This window comes from Saccostrea cucullata, unplaced genomic scaffold (genome assembly GCF_032062105.1).
Source record: "Saccostrea cucullata isolate Sc308-1 unplaced genomic scaffold, CSIRO_AGI_Scuc_v1 ctg7359, whole genome shotgun sequence".
NCBI lineage: Eukaryota > Metazoa > Mollusca > Bivalvia > Ostreida > Ostreidae > Saccostrea > Saccostrea cuccullata.
Genome location: NW_026927823.1, coordinates 9,400 through 25,908, shown reverse-complemented (window position 1 = coordinate 25,908; position 16,509 = coordinate 9,400). Strand labels below are relative to the sequence as shown.

At 32.9% G+C, this 16,509-nt stretch overlaps 1 long non-coding RNA gene across 1 annotated transcript; it reads right to left on the bottom strand.

Annotated features, from left to right (window-relative positions):
- Positions 1-9,912: 9,912 nt before the first annotated feature.
- On the bottom strand, positions 9,913-11,630 carry LOC134275562 (uncharacterized). Its single transcript, XR_009993848.1, has 3 exons — positions 11,406-11,630; positions 10,890-10,972; positions 9,913-10,151 (listed from the first exon to the last, which is right to left on the bottom strand). It is a non-coding gene; the product is annotated as an uncharacterized LOC134275562 (long non-coding RNA).
- Positions 11,631-16,509: the final 4,879 nt, after the last annotated feature.

Below are 16,509 nucleotides of genomic sequence, written 5' to 3'. Positions count from 1 at the left end.
ACACTGGTAAAGATGATGGTACCTTTGCGCTATCGCCTTATTATACCCTAAACAGCAAATTACGTAAGGTAACATTTTTTCAGGGTATTGAAATTTTGTTTTGTTCCGTATAAAGATTTTCTCTTATAGTCATAAAATTTGAATAGATTTGTGTGTGATGGCAATAGCGAGTCTCCTGGTTGTCATGGTAATTTTGATGAATTACTATAAGTATTTAGCATTGTCAAAAATTGATTCATCGCAGAAACAAACTGAGGGGTTTATTAATACCTCTCATAAGAATATTTAGTTGCATACCTATAGCTCTCCGAAAAAAATAATTTGACAGACCGGAAAACTACAGTACCACCCATTGAAATATACTGAAAGGAAAAAGAAACGCATGATAGCATAAAAGCGAAATATATTTAACTATGTGGGCGAAAATTATGAAAATTGGTCAAATGTGTATTTTGAATACTGTGCACTAAAATTGCTGGTCAAAACTACTCAACCATGAAATGTATGGCATCTCGTAGGGGAAGTGATAAAAAGCCAAAAACACGTGCATGTTGATGATGACAATTTTATGATCACATTTTGTAGTGCCAATCGATGCATTAGAGTTATAGACATCGTTTTCCGGTATTTGCAGTCAGTAAAAATTTCTTGCAATCATGGTATTGTTGACGGAAGTTACATGGGGTCTAGTAAATGAGTTGCATAATTGAATAAAAAGGCAACAACATGTTGCTGTACAGATTGTTTAAAACTTTTCAACCAAAAAAGTTTTTTTTCGGTTGTGATATAGTAATTTAAAATGTTTCCAACCAACCATGACGGTGACGTTGGCGCGTAACAACGTCACATCTAGAGAGGGCTTTTCATCATGCCACCTCGGATATTTTCAAGTCATTATTACTGAAACCGATATTTTTACAGCAGATTATCATAATCATATTTTCACCCTAATACTGACTGAAACTCTTTGCTCTAATTTGGTATGCAAGCTTGGCAACTTACGTCAATTTTACTTTCACACGCTCCGTATGCGTAATGTTTTTACCATGTTCACGCTGAGAAAATATAGCCAGTGTTTGTCGAGACTTCCTTACAACATTCACGTGTACCGAATAAGCTACATTCGGTCAATTCTAACCCAAATTCTATCCTAAATCGAAAATTCGTGGGATTCATTTGGCGGGGGGATTTGTTAGCTTTGGAATAATACATCTTCTCTCAACCATTAAGACTACCGTTGGAAGGATTGAATGATAATCCTATGAGAAAGATAAATATTCAATGCACAAGAAAATCAAGACTGTTACTGATGTGCAAGTGACACGATGAGAATTTTTATTTTTATTTTGGGGGGTATCGACATATCAACTTCAATAACTCCGGAATAATCAGTCCAAGTCACACAAGATCTCGGTTACTTGGTGTTTAAAGTTGAATTAAAATTTTTGATAACAATACTGGAAAACATATTGGAAATAAAAGTTTTGATTTTATTCAAAAGTTTATTATGCGTTTCTTTTTCCTTTCAGTATAACTGTACATATATTGCGCTGTTTATCGATTTACATGTATTTCTCCATGTTTTTTAAACTATAATCTCAAAATATTACTAACTGTGTATTCATAGCATAATCTTTCACTGGTTCCACAACAAAACATACCTTTGGTTGTTGTTTATAGCCCCCCTGGCTCCTTCTGATATACCAGCTTATTAGCTCTCATGTGAAGACATATGGCCCTGAAATCGAGATCATCGTAATTTATACTGCTAGTTTGGTTTGTAAGATAATTCGGTCTACCGCGCTTCGTGTAAATTTCAACTATGAAAGTACTCAATTGAAGAGTACGGATTTTTTTAAATCGATTTTTTTTTTTGCAATCGAGGTAAGACTTTGGAAGAATTAATCCATACACAAGCGCAACTTTTTGTGAGCAATAAATACACGAGATTTTTCAATCGGTGGCACTTAAGCGTTCCGATCTATCAATATTTTCGGAGAGCTACAGTTCTGCAGCTATATTAAGGGGGAATGTTTCATAACAATTGTTGCCTTTTAAGCGGTCTGTATCGCCCATTGGGTTGATTACAGGGTTTTCTTCCAAGTTCGCTTCCTCGTCAATATTGACCTCTTGCTCAAATAAATATAACAAGGTAAGCAACTTCCGAAAAAGGGATTTTTATATATTTAGATTTTAAACACAGGGTATTGAATTAATTTTTGTGTTTATTCTGTATTAAGATTCTCTCCCATATTTTCTCATCGTTGTCGCACATAACTGGATGATTTCAGTCATTTTCTTCATTCTCTCTTTCCCTGTTGGGATAATATCTATCCGCTGTCGCCAGTACATTATTTCATGAAAAGGAAATTTGCTTCTGTTTGTTCTTTGAGCACTTGCAAGTCTCGTTTAATTTCTTCTGAATTATTCTCTTCTTTAAAGTAACAGCTCAAAAATTTGACGGGGAAGCTGTAAAAAAGAAATATACTAGTATATACGAGGGCCGTTCAAAATTACGCGGACTGTGCTATTATTTACTCTTACAGACGTCATAGAGTTATTAAATTGTATCTCAAAGATTCCAATAAATTTAAGGCAAAATATCTGTATTTAAAAAAAATCTGCTAAAATTATCGGTATGTTGATATCGCTGATTGAGAGGTACGGAGCACGACAAAAAATTTGAAGCAGAAGCATGCGAAATCCAAAATTGAACTCATCTATTTTTCTATAATTCGCAATATTTTTCGACAATTTTCTCAAATGTATCTTTAAATTGTTCTATCATTATGTATATATATTTCTGGCGTGATATTTGAAGTACTAACAGAAATAAAGTGATTTTTTTCTGATGCGATTACCTTGAAAATGACGTCCCCTGAATTGACGGCGCACCACATTTTGTTAAATTATGTGTAATGTTCGAGATATCGCCAACATAGATCCAAAATATGCATAATAAAACATTTAGTAAACTAGGGTATTCGTGACATTCGTTCGTGACATTCGTCCACAAATAGCAAATTGACCTCTGTAAAGAGGCTGTATGGGAGGACGGGATGAGGATTATCGACGAAAACTTCATCCGCACTGTAAAGAACGTGATTGAGTGTCACTAATATCACAAGAATATATGATAAATACCTGCAGTTTTTGGTTTTAAAACAAAAAAAGAATATTCTTTACTTGTTTAATAGATTTTAAGCTTGACAAGAAATGTTGTTTGGATGTTGAGTAGATAAGGAAACTCAAACAAACTGTACAGATACTCTTGGGAAAATGTTGAGAAAATGAAAACTCAATCACATTTTTTTATAATGCCTGTGACGTCGAAGATTTTGCTGCTCCGTGACTTAATGATATGTCCTGAAAATCACTCAAAATGATACCAATTTACAACATTTTGATATGAAATTTGAAGACCATATAAGTAAAGATTCTTTTATATTATGTGTGACATTTTGCCCAATAATGTCGTCAAATATTTTTTCTGTGCAACAAGTCCGCGTAATTTTTGAACGGCCCTCGTACATAAAATGAAAGCTCTCACCAGGATCATAATCTACACCGACTTTTTCAACAGTGAATGACGTAGAAGGCTCATAGAACAAATGATACAATGACATAAGCCCCATTATTGGCAACGGACCTTTGAAAATAACAGGATCAGCATCGAGCTTCTAGCAAATTTCGGCCATATGTCTTCAAATGAGAGTTAATAAAGCTGGGCATGTGAAGACCTCCGCCACACGCGGGCAAATTTTGCCCATGCCATGACAATACTGCTATGATTACAATTCTTTTAACTTAACTGCTCTTTGTCATAAGCAGTATACAATAGAAGAAGAGCATTTCATATGATCTATAAATCGTTTTATGATTCATTTAAAATGATAATGTTAATTTTGTTGCACATGCGGTTAATGCAGTTGTCCGGATCACTTCCGATGTTGATACTTAATCTGTGTATGCCCAGGTAGTTCACACATAACGTGATATGGATGGACCCTTAGGTATGGATCCGTTTGTCAGTTCTAAGTGTTTTCGTATGGCTACAAGTATTGTTTTGTTTTCTGGCAGCCTTGTTCTACTATGTTGAGATGCCTGTAAATTCTGTAGCATTCTTTTTCTTTTAAACTCAATTATGATGCAACTCTTATGATGTCATTTTTTTCAAAAAGAGCTGTGTAGCTATTTCATAGTTCTCCCATTGTGACTGAAAAATTTCAATTACTTTTGAGATATCCCCTGACTTCCAATTTTTCTGGGAAAATTTATGCGGTCATGTTTTCATCACGTTATCTCTATTTTCTCTCTAGCACGTATGTGCCATAATTGTATTATCTCTATAGTCAGGGTTGTGTTCTGTTATCTTGCTTGACAATCAGTATGCCAGTATCAGAATAATTAATTACAAGTCTGATGAAATTCACGGAAAGCCCGAAATATCAATGTTTTCATACCAGAGTTAGGAAGATAAATCTTTCCTAATCAGTTCTTTGTTTGCAGTTCCCACGTGTTTAACTTATGAGTCTCTCCACAAAACACGTCAACAAAGATGGACCAGTCAGCCGAGTGAACAATCTCTATCCTCACTCCAGAAGTACTCGTACAGGATATCAAGGTCATCCTCACTCCAGATGTACTCATAGAGTGCATAAATGTCAGCCTCACTCCAGATGTACTCATACAGGGCATCATCCTCACTCCAGATGTACTCGTACAGGGCATCATCCTCACTCCAGATGTACTCATACAGAGCATCAAGGTCAGCCATCTCGGCTTCGTCCTTCTGCTGAGCTGCTGAAGTACTACAGATGTACTCATACAGAGCATCAAGGTCAGCCATCTCCGCGTCGTCCCTCTGCTGAGCCGCTGAAGAAGGGTAATCGCTATATGTCAATAATCGCTATATGTCAATAAATGCTGTATGTCAAGAATCTCTGAGTCTTTATCTGATCAGTGAATAAGCTTCAATGGATAAAAGAAGATTGAAAAGGAAGAGCAAAATGCACATGCGTAGTGGATGTGGCTAAGTGGATATATACGTTTGAATGAGAGATATCTTTCCTTGACCATATCTCTATTTGTCTCCTTTGAATTGAACATATTTTATTGACAAAGTCAAAAGGATCGGACACAAGTTCTGTAACTTAGATAGTCCTCTCCTAATAAAACATTTTGTAAAATTGCCAAAGTAAAACAAACATATATACATATGGTCTATACTATGCTATATACATTGTATACATTGTAGCAATAAACAGGAATAAATTTTTCAAATATACAAAAATAATTTGAGATGTTGAGAAAAAAACTTATTTTTAAAAACGACCACATTCATTTAAGAAAGTTTGAATAGTTTTAAAAAGTTCAGCATTTTGTTCGAAAGTTACAGAATCATCGCTCCATAGCATTAAATGTACATCTATAATATGTAAATAATTTAATGACAATAGCTTGTTCATTAAGGAATTTCTTGCTTTTACATAATGTTTACAAACAAAAAAACAGATGATATGTATCTTCTAGTAGTCCACAAGAACAATTAGGACTAGTAATTAGGTTACAGCGATATAAATCAGACTTTAAAATACAATTGTGTCTTAATCTTGTATGAGTTATGTTCAAAAACCTTTTTCCATAAGAAAAATATTTCTGAGATTTAACATTACTATTTTGAAGATAGTTTTTGAAAATTTTAATAGAAGTTGCCTCTCTTGTTTTTTGACTAAGGGAATTCCACTTTCTAACGGTATCGGGAATAAATGATTTATTGTAGAGTTCTAATCTATATTTTGGCAAAGAATAATTTAAAGAATTCCGGGTAGTGTATCCTGAAATATGAGTCCATATCTTTCTTACGGATAAACTTGGATCTCATTTCACACTAAGATTGCCCATGAACCAAGGGTTTAAATGCAAATATCTTTACTATTATTTGAAATTGATATGGAGATCAATTAATTAAACAGGCATGTTAATTCAAATTTATCGATAAAATTCTCTTCCAAAGATAGTCGGCTAAATACGTTTCTCCGTCGGCTTCGATTCATATATATAAAATTGAAAACATCGGGTAAGGTTTCGAACGAACTTGTGAAATAATTATTTTACTGAGAGGACAGTGGGATTTTAGCGGCACTTTTTATGCTAAATGGATTTGGTTTTTACTAGATTATTATCTAAAGAAATGAAGCATATTATCAATCATTCAGAAATTTTACACTTTATTCTAAAATTTCTATATATCAAAGTAACTTATAAAATGTACTAGAAAACTTTTTTTTGCCAAATAAATTAATAAGCAATTAGTTTATTACTTTAAAATGTATCAAATATATTAAAATAAAATATTCAGACTTGGGTTTCTGCCATCCAGCAAAGTTTACCAATCAAAGTTGGATAGTGTTTGCTTATTGTTGTTCAGCCTTGTTAAATTTTTGATGCACCATACAAGAAAACTATTTTAAAAAGTTTGATTTACATTGCACCAGACATGCTATGATAAACTGTGATTTTCAGTGTTGATCTTGGGACTTGAATGAATCTCTTTTCAAATAACATACATTTGTGATGAAGAAGTCCTCTAAATTTTCTTTTATTTTGTTCATTTTAACACCTAACGGCTACCTGAAGGTAGTCTGTGCATTGGCTTACTATTATTAGAATCAGAGTCACATTTAGCATTCAAACATTTACATAGCTGCAGATCTGTATCTCTCCGAAAAAATATTTTGATAGACCGGAGAGCTACAGTGCCACCCATTGAAAACACTGTATATTTATTAAGCACAAAAAAGTGCGCTATGTTCTTGATCATTTCTTCCAAATTCTAATCTCAATTGCAAAAAAAGGAAATATTTCGAAAAATTCCTTTATCCTCAATCAAGTACTCTCGTAGTTGACATATGAACGAAGCATATTGGACCAAATTATATCTTTGAAACCAAAATGGCAGTATAAATAAGCGAAATGTTCGATGTAATAAGGCGTAGACAACGTCGTCTTCAGTGTAGAAGGTACATTAACGAAGGTCCGAATTTTGGTGTTAATCTAGATGGCTGGGACAAGTTAAAACCATTCGAAATTTCCATTCATGGCTGTGTAGATGGCTTTTCAAGACGTATTCTCTGGCTCAAAGCTTGCAATTCTGACAAAAAAAACCTTGAGTTAATATCCAGATTTTATATAGATTATATCAAAAAAAATAAACGGGGTTCCTGTAGTCGTATACGCAGACAGGGGTACTGAGAACTTCATAGTTGGAGATTTGCAATACGCTTTGCGATGGAATCACCAGCATCCCTTGCAAGAACTATCAAGTCAATATTCTTTACATTTGATATTTATCTTACCTCTTACCATTTGGAAAGAAAATTTCTATGGCTTTGTTGAGGATATCAGAATAGGTAGAAGCATCTACCATTTCCACCGTTCTAGTACCACCACCACTGGAGGGCCGCACCTGTGTAAACTTGGTTCCTGTGTTGTTTTAGTATTACAGTATATGATTTTTTAAAATAAATAATTATTATACACCGGGAGCAAGCCCCTGTAATTTTACTTATGAACAAATGCCCACTCTAAATAATATTGTTGACATTAATATATGTATGCTTCTCTAGTAACCGTCTGGCTGGATTAAGGTTTCCTCTGGTGGAAACGTCCTTAAATCAATGAAGAATATAATGCTTTGGATTGTCTCCCTATTTGTTCAATATTTTTCGCATTTTTCCTTCAACATATTATTTTCCAACTGGCGATATCGGCATATACGGTTCCTAATTTCGGTACGTAAGTTCCATTGGAAGTTTGTAACAGATATTTTTCTTTGTTACTGTTAATCAAGTGACTTATTCTTTGATAAAGGAGTTGTTGACCGAATTGAAAGCCTTGAGTTTGGTCTCGTATTCTACGGCGTTATCCCGCAAATTTGTTTCAAATGTCTTCACGAGGTCACTGGTGCTGTCCACCAACGTTTTTTTCCTGTGGTTGTTTGGATAAGTCTCCGCATTTTTGACTCGTTCAACAATTTCGATCTGAGTATGATCAAGTCTTAAATGACAGCTGCCGCATTGTTTTAGTGTCGTGTTACCATAGTTCTGCACATGAATGCTACAGTATTTTGCCTGCAAGCTTGAAAAATGTTTCTTAGCACTCTCAACTTGGGCGTCAGTTTCAGTTATTTCCTCCTTCAAGTCGAGCATTGTCTTTTCAGTAGGAGATCTGTACGTGTATATTTCTAGAGGGTCCCCCGGTATTTAGCTTTCGGTGTGAGTTATTTGCTTGCTAAGACACGTGCTCTTCGTGCTCTTAATTCTCGATCATTACATGTAGCTGACTCTTTTGTGTGAAATGTGCCAAGTTCTCTAGAACTTTGGGTGACATTTTTTATGTTTTCCTTGATAAATCGCTTGAGGAGAGATCTTTTCACCTGTTTATATGCACCTGAGCAGAACGATTATCTAGAAGAAGAAGATACCACAACCGTCTTTTTTCTTAAAGGCCAATTATCTGCATTTGTTATCACCGCTTTTCTCCTGGGTATAATCCTCAACAGGAATGATTTTTTTGTTTGGTCAAAGTTAATATTAAGCTGAGGAGGGATTTCATATTCTTTGACAAGCTTTAAAATCATGAGCAGTTTATTCATGAGGTTGCTCCCACGTCTGGCTTGCTGGTATTTAATGGTTTTTTTGGAATCTATGTGAATTTTGGATTGCAATGGCCAGGACATCTTCTTCTTTGATTTGCAAGTTGTGTCTAAAGCACTCAAGAACAGTCTCTGAAGTGTTTTCTTAATCAGACTTAGGGATAAATGTACCATAAAGCAATGTACTTCCTTGAACGGTTTTATTGTTGTACCACAGAATCCTGTAACTGCTTGACACGAGTCTCCAGTTCTGTAATCTTCTGTTCCTGAGGATGCACTCGTGTTGTCTTCAACGTTTTTAGGTCTGAAATCTTGGTCTTGTAGAGCTCTCTCTGTCTGTAATGTCATGTCTTTCCTCAGTTTTGATAGCGACTCTTCCACTTAATCTGCTTTCTCTCCCACAGTTTTCAGATTTTCATTCACAGAGTTTTCTACACAGGCAACTTAGCCACATATGATTCTCATAGTAGTATCATATGATTCTCATATGAGAATCATAGAAAAAGGGCATCATATGTGAATCATATGAAGCAAATCATATGATTTACATATGATTCACATATGTGAATCATATGAAAATAACTACATATGATTTGCATATGAATGATTTAAGTGTGTTTCAAGCCATTTACATACGAGAATCATATGAAAAGGACATCATATGTAAATCATATGAAACACTTAAGTGTGTTTCACTTAAGTGTATTTCATGCCATTTACATATGAGAATCATATGAAAGGGGCATCATATGTAAATCATATGAAACAGTTATGTGTGAACATTCTCTTTCAAAAATTTTCACATTCTTGTACACATTTAAAAATCAGATATTTCTGCTTTAGATGAAAATTCATTACATTACAATGATCTATCTTCATTGGTTAAATATTTCAAAATATTTTATATTGCTTACACAACTTTTTTGATAAAATTATTTTCATCAAGAGAAATAACTTATTTTTCACAGTGTACATTCTAAACAAGAAAATATACAAACAAGTCAGTAGCATTTGTCGATACATGTATTAAACATATTTTAAAATGAGTACAAATTATAAGATTTCAGCAAAATGATTAAGTAGTTAAACATGTATACATGTACAAATAAATAAAATAATTAGGTCATGTACTTGTATAAAAATACTTAATGACATGAAAGTGTCCAGAGCAAAATTAAAATATCAGCAATAACATTTGTCACGTATTCTCTATTGCAAATTTATGAAAAAAAATCATGTTATTTGATATTCTCGCATACAAATAAGAATGGGAAATCTTTACAGGTCAAATTCAGACAAGATTGTGTACATCCTCCACATTTCATAATTATTCCATATATTTCCAGGTTCTTTTTCCTTCTGTATCTTTTCAATATGTTCAGTTTCGTCCTCCCTCTGATTTGACCATTCTGAAAATCTCTTTGAACTGTACCAAAAATGCAAATCCACCAGTTCTCCCCTTCCTGAACAATTTCTTTGTGGCACAGAATGGTCTCTACAAAAATTGCGAAATTAAGAAGATTCTGACAAATATATTACTTTTGGACAAAAAAGAATATAAAAAAGTCTGTTAAACAGTGTGTAGTTACCTTAACTTTGAAGCAAGCCTAGGATCTTTGTATTTTTCCTTATGAGAGGCTGACTGTATATTGAACCTGTAAAACCAATATTAACACAGTAGATATTTTCTAAGCATAACTAAAACTTAAACTACAAGAAAGAGAGAGTATACAAGTTTCTAGTTTCTCAATAGTCTTAAATTTCTTACATTTTACCTGAAACTAGGTTCTCTATTAGTATTGGAATTTTTTTTTATAAATGTCAGTCAATGAATACATAGATGTAAATATTCAATGGATAAGCTATGTGATGTACTTTCAACACATACACATGCATATGTGTACCTTAAAAGTTTGCCACTGTTATTATTAATTTTTTGCTGAAATTCAAAAATTCAATTAACCCCCTGAAGTTAATGTATAGTTTCATAGCTTTTAAAGCCAGCATATTCTATTCATTAACTTACCATATTTTTAAAAGTGCATTGGATAAAAATTGTTTAAAAATGTAGAATACAACTTCTATATTATTGAGTTGAATTTATTTTTGATGAAGCCATGCAAACAATGTAGAATTATGAAGGAACAAAAAGAAATTATGAAGAAATATTTTGTCATAAAGGAGTCATTACAGTTGTACACTTTGATTTTTTATTGCAAGTGTTTCTTTTTACCTTTAATATTGTGATGATGCAATCGTCTGTCACAATCAGCTTTTGAATCAATCGCCAGTCTTATCAGCTTTGGGCTTCTTGGACTTAATAAAAAAACAGCACAGTGACACTTAACTAATGTTTTTTAATTCATCTATAGGCAATAAAAACAAACATTTGTCATTAATTTGATGAAAGAATCGACTTGATAACGATCTCAACATACAAAAACGCCGAACAGCTATACAGGGTTTCTACTTTCACTTTCAAATCAGTACGTAACAAAAGTCAAAACAAAAAGAAAACAAAGTAATGCCTTTAGCCTAACATGTAAATTATAATGTTTGCATCCGTTCAGAAACAAATTTATCCAAAATTACTTACAGATCACTTAAGTTATGCAGATTCACGAAATGCATTAATTTAACAATTACAAGTGTAACAGAGATTAGTTCATACGAACCTGTAACCGTAATGAAACGATATTTAAACAATATGAATTAAAGGTCTTTAAAAAATTGTTAGGAGATTACTTACTTTTTCCAACACCCAGCACTTCTGCTGCAGCAGTGACGTCAAACATGAAGTACACTTTGATCCGATAAAAGTAAAAACCGGTCCGGGAAAAATACGGATTTTTTTTTTACTCAAGTAATAAACCCAAACCCAAAAGATTTGAAATAAAAAGCAAATTAATTTATTCTTTATCAATTTTGTCTGGGATATGCATTATTTCTGAAAAAGAAAATTGTGAAAGGTATTTTTTTTATAAGGGAAAGGGGGGGGGGTGTTAAACAGAGTAGAACTTAACATAAGTTAATGCTAACAAATTCTTTTGAAATTGATGTAAATTTAAATTAATATTGAGATATATTATTGAAATTGCAATTTTACTTGAGTATATCAAGGGCAAATTAGTGAATACTGTCTCATATGATTCTCATATGATCACTGTCTCATATGATCAATGTCAAAATATTCATATGACTTTTACCTGAGTATAAATAGGACAAATTAACAAACATGGTTTCATATGATCAGTTTCATATGATTCTCATATGACCACATCTAAAATATACATGATTCTCATATGTATGACCTTTCATATGAGAATCATATGTATATTTCTTCATATGATTCACAGATGTGTGATCATATGATTCTCATATGATTGGCCACATATGATTCTCATATGATTGTATATACACATGCTTCTCATATGATCCACATATGATCTTCATATGAAAGGCAATGCATATGTGGATCATATGTGGCTAAATTGCCTATGTAGTTTACAAATAAGCTTCATAAAAAGAGTTTTAAGATCGTTATTTGAAACCTCTTTATGTTCATTTTTTTGCTTTGTTTTGAGTCCTCTTTATTTTGTTTTATCTGTCTTGTCTTGCTTTGTTCGTTCCATAGTTAGAATTTCCTTTTATTTTCTTACCGTCGAGGAGGTATTTGTACATAAAGGAGCACGAAAACGAAATGAGTGGAGAGTAACAAAGTAATTATAATAATGATATTGTTTCATGGTTATAAAAGTAATTATTTGTTTCATGGTTATAAAAGTAATAATTTTTAATTAAAAGTATATTTCAAGGTCAACTAAAATGTCACTAAAATTGTTTTTATCTAAAATCACACCATGATATTTGTAAAAAAAAAAAAAAAAAAAATAAAACAAATTTAGAGTTAGGATAGCCTTTTTACACATAACGTACCCAGTCATTTGCAACAACAATAAATTAAAAATTGATGTATTTCTTGGTTACTTTCCCGTGACACCTGACTCCCTTCCCTTATTTCAGAGGGGTTTATTTGAAAATAGTTCTTTCCCCTCATATTGATTACAAAATGGACAAATTGTCCATATGTTGTAATGTTCTGAAGACTAATTTGTCGTGAATTGCTATTTTAGAAATGTTTTTGTAATCTACACGAAACAGATGTTTGGTATCTGTAAGATTAAGGTTTCGTCAAAGGTCAACATGTCCAAAAAATTATATTTACAATGGCCCCAAAACTATGAGGGGTATAAAGTTAAAACTTTTACACTTTATAATTTTTTCATTGATTAACAGATAGAAAGTATCACTTGATAAAAAAAAACTTGGAAAAAATATTAATTGAGAAAAATTCATCTTTAAAATGCATATATTTTCAAAAAGTACATCTAATTAATTCCATGCTCTTAGTGAAAACCATTATTGCAGAAACAAAATATGTTTATCAATGAAGGGCAAGTTGGACTTGGATAGCCTCTGGAAAGTTGTTTTCCCTGTTTATTTTGTCCATATGTTAAGACTTGGGAGTGAAAGTACATTGCAAATGGCGTATTTTATAGGGGTCTTTTATTTATACATGTCATGCTTTCAATAACAGCCTTTCAGAGACCATTCACGTCCAACTTGCCCTTCAGTGATAAACATATATTATTTCTGCAATGATGGTTTTCACAAAAAAGACAGAATTAAGCAAGTGCATTTTTCTTGAAATATGCACATTTTCTGATACAATTTTTCTCAAAAAATATCTTTTTAAAAATATTTGTTATCAAGCGATAGTTTCTATCTATTAATCAGTGATATATTTATAAACTGTAAACGTTTTGACTTTATATCACACATAGTTTTGGAGATATTGTAAAAATAATTTTTCCGTCATGTTGACCTTTGACGAAACCTTAAACCACTTAGTGACGATACCCACTGTTTTTACAAACATTATACATCATTTATTTTTAGCTCTACTGGTCAGAGACCAGAAGAGCTTATGCGATAGTTATGCGTCCGTCCGTCTGTCTGTAAACAATATTTCAAAATGCTACTCTTCCTACAGTTTTGGTCTGATTTCAGTATAACTTGGCACACAAGTAGACTACACTAAGATACATATTTCTGTTTATCATTTTTTAATTTCGATGAACCTGTTGCTGTGGTTACTAAAAATAGAAATTTCTGTGAAATTCTTTCAAAATGCTACTCCTCCTACAGTTTTGATCTGATTTTTATATAACTTGGCACACAAGTAGACTACACTAAGATACATAATTCTTAGTATCGGTTTTTGATTTCGATGAATGGTGTTGCCGTTGTTACTTAAAATAGACATTCCTGTGAAATTCTTTTGAAATACTACGTCTACTACAGTTTTGATATGATTTCAATTTAACTTGGTACAAAGTAGACTACTTTAAGATACATACATACAGTCCCTGAAACGTTCTACTTTCCCACCTCAAAGGTGAACGAACGCAGAGCAAACGCTGAACGCAACTTGGTGAACGATGTTTGAACGGTAAACGCAGAACGCGAACGGAGCGCGAACACGAGCGCAAAGTGAACAGTGAACGAACGGTGAACGCAAGATGAACGATTTATTCGGAATGCCTCTGATTTTTTCCTTGCGTTGAAATTATTTTATAATTCTAATTTCAGGTGCTTTATTATTATAAATATACAGTAGATAAATAAATTAAAAAAAATAATAATAAAAACATTTTTTCTATACATATATGCACCTATGATTTAGATCGAGTTTTATAACACGATTTTAATTGCCGTAAAACATGTGTATTTGTAACCGAACGCGTATAGTTTAAATATAAAATTAATCTATTTATATGGTAAATATGCTTATTCTTTTCAGTAATAAAATAATGTGGACTTTAGAAGATAAAACTACTACTTATAGAATGAAATAATTACACTGTACGCGGTTGAATCAACAATACATGTATTTCCGTGCCAAGACTGAGTAAAATAACGGATATTTTAATTCACAATTGTCTATTGACGTATTGCATAAAAACCTTTTTTAAAAAATTCTAATGCAAAATATTCTTAGTTATGTGTCTTTTGTATTCTTTTATGATGATTATTTTAGCTAACTTCTACATGTCCCGGCCGTGATTATACCCTGCAAGATGATGGAAATTAAGAGGCATTCAAATTATTTGTAATATATTAAAATTTCAAAACTAAATAAGTAATGTGCTGTCATAGTTTTTATTGAACAGAGAACTGTATGAGAGAGAGAGAGAGAGATACCCCTTCAATTCTCAGATATCTGTTGTATTAAATAAAAACTCTTATTATATTTCCTAAATATTCCAAGCAGTAAAGGTAATAATTTTTTTAGATTAACAAATCCATTTAACAGTAATCATTGGCTTTTATTTTCCGTCATCAAGTTCACACGGTCCACGTGTTTGTCCTGTCGATCAAATTTTATTCGACACAGAGGAGGCGTGGAAATCGCGTTTTACCGAACATTCCGAAGGCAGTCACTTAGTATTTCAAAGAAGTTTTAATATTTTTCCCTATCATTTCTAGATCTGCATGTTTTCTGCATTCCTGCAGAAAAAAAAATAAATAATAGGAACATATACTTAGAAGGATAGAGTTTGAAACATATTCCCTGCCAATTTAAAATACTACTGTCGGCACAAGTTTATTAAGTCTTTCCACCTTTCTGTGGAAAGACTTATTGGTTTTCTTCTGTAAATTCACATCATTTTTCTTCCGCTGATTTTTTTCGTTTCGAGAGACTTTTTGTTCATCGTAAAGGTCATTAAAAGTTAAGAACAGATTTGACCCAACGCTTATGAACTATGACCCCTTTCGAAGTTATTGCCCTTTTCGCAAGAAATGCTTGTTATCGCTACTCCTCCGAAACCGTAAACCGTAGAGGTGCGCATTGTACACCAATGTCTTCGACTAATTTAGTCGGTTCTTCAAACTGGGAAGTGCGAAAGAATTCCTAAACCCCTTTGAGTAGTTATTGCCTCTGAAAGTTTTAAAGCTTACAAAATTTTTTAAAAACTTTTAAACGACAAGTGTTAAAGATATCGGACCAACTGCATGAGATCTTATGACCTTTGACCTTGAAAAGTAGGATAAGGTCAAAGGTCAAGGTCATTTAAAATATGACCAAATTAAGCTTTTTTGTAGCTCCTTTCTTCTCCAACAAATTTTATACACCTTTGCATCTTTAATATGTACTCTTAAAACCATTTCAGAGATTTCATGCTTGTCCCCTAAGATTGACCCCTCTTAAAGTTAATGCCCCTTTCAGTGTAAACCCTTGTTATCGCTACTCCTCGGAAGCCGTAAACCGCAGACGTTTGAATCCTTCAACAAAGTCTACGACTAATTAAGTAAACTCTTGAATCTATTCATTGCGAAAGGATTCGTCAACCATTTTAGCAGTTATTGCTCCTTTACAGTTTCTAATGTTTACGAAGAACTAAAAACTTTTTAACGACAAGTTGTAAAGACATGGGGACAATGCATGAGATCTTTCTACCTTTGACCTTGAAGATAAGGTCAAGTTCATTGGAAATGTATTAAAATTGCTTAGATATGGGTTTTTGTTGACCCTCACTCAAAAGTAATAAAGAAATATTCATTACCTTACCTATATTCAGCTTCAAGTGTTAATCCCATGTCTATCAGTGTTGTTTGTGTGGGTTTTTTTTTTGATGACCTTTGACCTTGATAAATGACCTTGACCTTTGACCCAAAGGTCACAATCAAGCTTCAGTATGTGCAGGGATTTATAACTCTCGTGTTAACAAACGCTTATATAATATTCCCCCCCCCCATTCTCTCTAAAACAAAAAAAAAATCAATAGCGA